Below are 6580 nucleotides of genomic sequence, written 5' to 3' on the forward strand. Positions count from 1 at the left end.
TAAAATCAATAAAAGATGGGTTTTGTATAGAATTGGATAGAAGATAAAGTGCTATGGTGCTAAGTGCGAGCAATAAGTGCAGAACCCTGTACCTCTGACCTGAAGGGAGACGATCAAATTTCTCAAAGAGAGGATGATCTGAGCTCCTTAAAAATCTATCCTGCCTTCCTTAAGACCTGACGATAAAAGATGTCTGACAAGGAGGACTGCTGCTAGCCGATGATCTTATTGGACCACCTTAACAATGATGCCCAGTCTCAGGTTGCCATACCAGCATCCTGGTGAAAAGGTTAAAACTGACTCAATGAAAGATCACCATTAATTTACGGTCAACATCAAAGACATTACGCCTCTGTAGGAAATATAGTCTTTGCTGGCCTTTCTTATAGATCGCCATAGTGTTCGGATCAAAGTTGAGTTTCTTGTCAATGATTGTGCCAAGATACATGTAGCTGTCAACGATATCTACTCCCTGACCTTTGACAACAGCCTGGGAGGGTGGGGGTGATCTTCTAAAGTCAAAGGTCATGTCTTTTGTTTTAGTAGTTTTCAGCCTCAGAAAATAATCATCACACCGGTGTACCAAGTCATCAACGACAGACCCATGAGATGTCCCTCCATCTTGGAGTAGACTGATGATAACAGTGTCATCAGCAAATTAAAGGATGTGTCTATCACTATACTGACTCCTACAATCGTTGGTATAGAGGATGTACAGTAAAGGGTAGAGAACACATCATTGTGGTGCTCCAGTGGGAGATAGCCACTGCTGTGATGAGGCACCATTAACCCCGACCCTCTGGGGCCTACATGTCAGAAAATCCACAATCCACCTAACAATGCTAACATCAAGATTAAAAAGAGACAGCAGTTTATTGGCTAAAAAGAGAGGTTGGACTGTATTAAAAGCAGACGAAAAGTCAATAAATAGAAGTCAATCAGGTCTTTCCAATGACCTAAATCATTTGGGGATACCTGGCTGCTGCATTGGACTCAGAGCATCAATATCCGGCTTTTTGCTGCCATCTGGCGGCAGAGACGGGGACTGTGTTGTTGGTGGAAGTGGATCAAAGGGCAGCAGCGGGGCAGTGAGTCTGAGAGCAGCAGCTGTGTGCAGACGGCTGGTGAAAGGCTCTCAGTATTTGTGCTGTTTTCATTTTCCCGTGTCCTCCTGCAGGCTCACAAGAACTCTCTTATCCCCCCCACTGGCTGCTCCACTTTTACACTGAAGTGTAATTAAGTTGTCTGGTTTCAGTGAGTCAATCAGTCTGAAGGCTGCTGCACTTAGTCAGACATAAAATAATGGTATTTTTCATGGCAGCTGTAAAATTCAAGGCACTTACGAGCTGAGAGTCACGTTCATGTTCGAGTCACATTCGGTTTTGTCCAGCAGATGGCGCTATGTTGATTCCTGACATAGTATATTTTTTTTACATCACGTATTTTGTGTTTGTGCAATACTTTTCTCGCCTTGTGAAGATAATCAAGATGTATCTAAAGGATATGGCTGCCGATTTTTTGATATTTTACTTATTATCAACAAATCTCATGTGCAGAGCCGAACCAACAATGAACTGATCTACTGTTGTGTGTATCCAAAGTCTGATCTATCTTATTCCTTTGTGCCGTAGACCTCCATTGTTGTCCAAAAATGGTTAAAAACACATAATTGAGCCACACCGCTGCACTGGCTGACATGTTCCTTCATTACAAAGAGTTTTTGTCCATTAGTTTATTCAGAAATGGCTCCAAAGTCTGATAACAGCGATCACATTTTCAGTCTCCGGAGAGTAGTTCAGTGTAAGTGCGTAAATGAGACACTTTCCGGATTAAGTTATAACAATATCAGATAAAAATGAAGGTCTTCAATCTAGATTTTTACACTTTAACCTCAGGTAATAAACCAGGATCTACTTTATGGCCTTTATAATGAATTTCTCAGTAATGTTACAGTTAATGGCATCATCATAAATCAGTTGCAACACAGTGAACTTTGGACTTGTCAGGTTATGTTCACCCGATTGGTAATCCAGCCTTGACGGCTCCATCACAGCACAGTTTGATAACAGACGTACAGTGAAGAATATTACATAACTGCACACCTAACTGTTACAAATGTACTGTAAGTGACTCGTTACCCTTTAACACAGATTAGTATATCAAAGAGCAAATTCAGTTTAGTCAGTGATAATTTACAACACGATTGCATAGTAAGTTGTAAAAATAAGGAACCTTTTGTTGCGCAGGTGTGTGAAGGCAGTAGGTGGGTTTTACAGAAAAACACATAAAGATAAAAGGCTTAAGCTACAGCTGCAAAGATTATTTGATTAATTGATAGACAGTAAATTAATTGGCAACTATTTTAATAATAACTAATAACTATTTTAATTGCCATTTTTAAGTAATAATACCAAACATTTGCTGCTTCCAACCTCTCAAATATGAGGATTTGGTGCTTTTCTTTGTCATATATGATAGTAAGCTGAATATATTTTTGTTTTGGACTGTTTGTTAGCTAAAACATGAAAACAAAGAAAGACATCACCTTGGACTTTAGGAAACTGTAATGAGCATTTTTCACAATTTTTTGGACAAAACGATTATTTGAGAAAATAATTGTTTCATTAATCGATAATGCAAATAATAATTACTTGCTGTTTTAGCTTAAACTAAAACATTTTTCATATTTTGCACAGTAATACTTGTGGGTGTGTATATACAGTATATGATATTTGTGTGTATATATGTCACTGTATATTCCTTGCATATAATATATAATTATATACTTTTTCTTTTTAATCTTTTTTAGTGCTACTTTTATATACTTTCTTCAATTTTATTGCCAAATGTATTGTTTTGATATATTCTAATTTAAATACATTGTCTATGTGTGTAGTGTGAAAAGGGGCTAAAACTGAATTTCATTGTGCAATCCTGCATTGTATAATGACAATTTAAATGAACCTTGAACCCATGAAGTGAGTTGGGAATACAATGAATGCTTTATAAAATTCAATACTACTACCCACTTTTACCAACATGCAGACATTAGATTTAATTTTATTGTATCATAACACAACATACAAAACATTGTTTTAATTAAATGAAAAAATGTGTGTGACTGCTAGAAGCTGAATAGTATTGAAATTCTACAAAAGACTTAACATTGCTTGCAGAAGGGATTGAACCTACAATCTAGTGTTTGTAAGACAGCAATGCTATGCACTGTGCTAACATGCAACACAGCCAACTGTAAGCAAGATTAGATTTTCATGTTTGGACTTTTAATTGCATGGCTGGACCGGCCTCAGAAATATACACGACTAATATAGCTTATTTTGTTTGATGTTGTGATCAGATGGCATCGCACCAAATCATTAACATGACAGAAGGGCTTATAATATAACAATATTAAAACTGATTGGAAATGTGATGTATTTCGCCTTTGCTTACTTACTTTGCAAGGCAGCTGGATTCGCGAGATCATGAGAATCCATCTTATCATGCATCAAGTTATGTGCCTGTGCTTATGTGCCAATCAGTGTTATGACTCCAGCTACCTCACAATGTAAGATGGTGATAGACAGATGGTTCATCCAATCACCTGGTAAGTGCCTGCCCTTTTTCCAAACAGATCCCATAGAAGTCTTCCCAGATGGTTCTGTGTAACAAACCATCTGGCGTGTCAGGTTACTATGCTACCAAGCAAACCAAAAATGACCTCACTTATTGATTTGCTGGATGTAAATGGGTGAAAAATCATACTCCACTGTCTAGGCAGACATGTCCCAACTCTCTATTATTGTTTGTGTTCCCAGAATGCAATGCAAAATACCACAAAGTGTAAAAAAACTGTTATCTTTCGTCTGAGCCATTTCACCAAACCAAATTAACAGTAATGTAGTGCATTTAAGGATAACAGGATTATACTGTTGACATTTTGATGGAAAAATAACAGACGTTTCTAACAGTGAAGCCTCCCTAGCAGACTGGCACTGAGCTCCACTAAATTAAAGAAATAAAAAGGAACTACAAACAAGATTACATATAATTAATATAGCCCTCCATCTGCATACACAATAAAATCAATTTAAAGTTATCTGGGCCCTCCTAATCACCGTGATATGGAAAGGTCGACAGCCAGGAAGACTCACGGGAAGCACTAGGCTAAAACAATAAATCACAGTTAGCTATCTAAAACAAGGTAGCTTTTAAAATGCAAATATCAGCCCACATATTTTCATCAGAGTATGTGTCAGGAGCAAGAGGAAGGCAGAAAGCTAGAGGTGTCTTACCCTCAGCCTGATTGATAGGAAGGGAGGGGTTGGCAAACAGACAAGGGTTGCATTCAAGAGCACTCAGAGGAAGTGTTTCCTACTGCTCCCTATCACAAAGACAAACAGTTTATTCATGATCATAAAATAATGATATTGTAATCTAAAAAAAACCAAACAAGTTTGTTATGTTGGGATAAAATATATTTTGTCAAAAGAAACCCTTCTTCACCAATATCCACTAAGTGCCCCAAAAAGTCAATTAATTTATCCTTGTCTGTGGATTTTCTAAAAGTTTATTAATCATTTTAATGCTAATTGATTTAATGAACCGTGACTCTTGTTACTGCAGAAATCATACAGCAGTCACATTAACAAAACAAAAATACCACAACAACACAGATTCAAGACAGAAAATAAAGATTAGGTCAAATGAAATAAAACAAACTATAATTAGTGTGTGATAAAACATTAAAATCTGTCAGGTGTCATAGTAATGAATGTGTGATTGATGATCTGTGAACAGCCTGAACTTCCAGAAAAACTCTGGCACTGGTTCCCAACCTGGGGGTCCCGCCCATCACCAGGGGTCACCAAATCTTCACAGAGGGTCGCGAGGCCTTCTTGAAATTAAGGGGTGTAAGAGAACTTAAACATATATATACACACTATATCTCAGCATTTCATTAATTTATGTGAAGGAAACAATCATTTTTAAAGTTTATATTGTTATTTAAAATATAAACTTCTCATGATGATAAGGGCACGCTGACAACATAAACACAAGCTGTATTCGCAGAGCCTTCACTCTCTGTTAAATAGCCTCAACCTAAAAAGTGGGCAGTTAAACAACCAAAGAGCTAATAGAGCAATGGCCAACCATCAGGGAGAAGAAAACACTGAATTTGTCAAAAAAATGTCTAATAGTATGTAAGTTAGTTAAAATGTACAGACAGTGAATCAACAAAGGAATAAATAGTTCATAAAAATATAAAGAAAACTAATCTCTGATGCACAGGAAATTAATTCAAATTGCCAGTTTTGCACAGAATCAATTAATACATTCACTCCTTCATTTAGTTGGAGCCGCTGTTGTGTGGGAGCGGCTCGGGTCAACGCTCGCAGTGTTAACGCTCTCAACAGATGAAAAAACGTCACAGATAAGCCCCGCCCCCCCATACGCCACCATCACCGCGCGCTCAAGAAAGAGAACGTGCTCTCACTAAGTCAAGCTTGGAGTGCTTAGCGCGAGACAAACCGGAAATAGGTGCTTTTACCTTTCAGAATTAATTTTAGGGCTCTACTTAATGATTCGTTTTTTTTTTGAGTACTTGATTGGTACTTAATTAGTCTGTAAAATCTCAGAAATATTGACAGAGTTCAACATGGTGTTCACAGGATGTGGACATTTACTGCTTATTTGCTTATTTTTCAGAACACACCATAGTTTTGACAGTACAAACTTGACCTCAAATGAACTGTAACTGTAGCAGCTGAGCGTGGTGCAGTCAGTTCAAGTTAATTTCCTCAGTCATATTACCTACTCCACTCCCAGATTACACCAAACATCTATAGTAAAAACTATATCTGTAGTCATGTCTCCCCTAAAATATTTTGTAACGGAGGTGGCTTGGTCTGGGGGTATATTTTCAGTGGCACAGATGCTACTGAATGATGATAGAAATATTAAAGGAATATTATAGGAATACTATAGCCATCAGTGTGTTTCTATGATCCTCTCGCTCTTCCATAACTACTTGTTCCTACTTGTCACTTTGATCATGAAGGTGACACTACTCTATATAGTATATACGATACATTACAGTATAGAATTGAGTATTTGTAGTATATAGTTTAGAGAATATTATAGATCCAAGACAAAACTGACAGAAGGGTGGGACTGAGAGAAAAAGTTAAATTAAATTAAAATCCGTCCGCTACTTCAGCACCATGGACAGCACCATGGATTTATAAATACACAGCACAGTCAGGCCACCGATATTTCAGAGCCACGGTCGGGGTCATAGATTCTAACTTGCACAAACCTCAGTCAGATGAAGGATCATTGAGTCGAGCAGACAAGACTAATATATTCAACTAAACAACCCCTCTGCCCCTGCACTCTCTCTGCTACTAGGGGATGGAGAGGGGGGATGGCAGGTTAACGAGGGGGATGCATTGTGGTCATTTTGCTAACAAGGGTGCACCCCCCCTCCCCCCCGAAATCACCTACTGTACATATAGGTATAGCGCTATATACACAGTATACAGTATACTACTTTTAATACTACAGGTACTTTGGTATT

Source organism: Thunnus thynnus, chromosome 20 (genome assembly GCF_963924715.1).
Source record: "Thunnus thynnus chromosome 20, fThuThy2.1, whole genome shotgun sequence".
Taxonomy (NCBI): domain Eukaryota; kingdom Metazoa; phylum Chordata; class Actinopteri; order Scombriformes; family Scombridae; genus Thunnus; species Thunnus thynnus.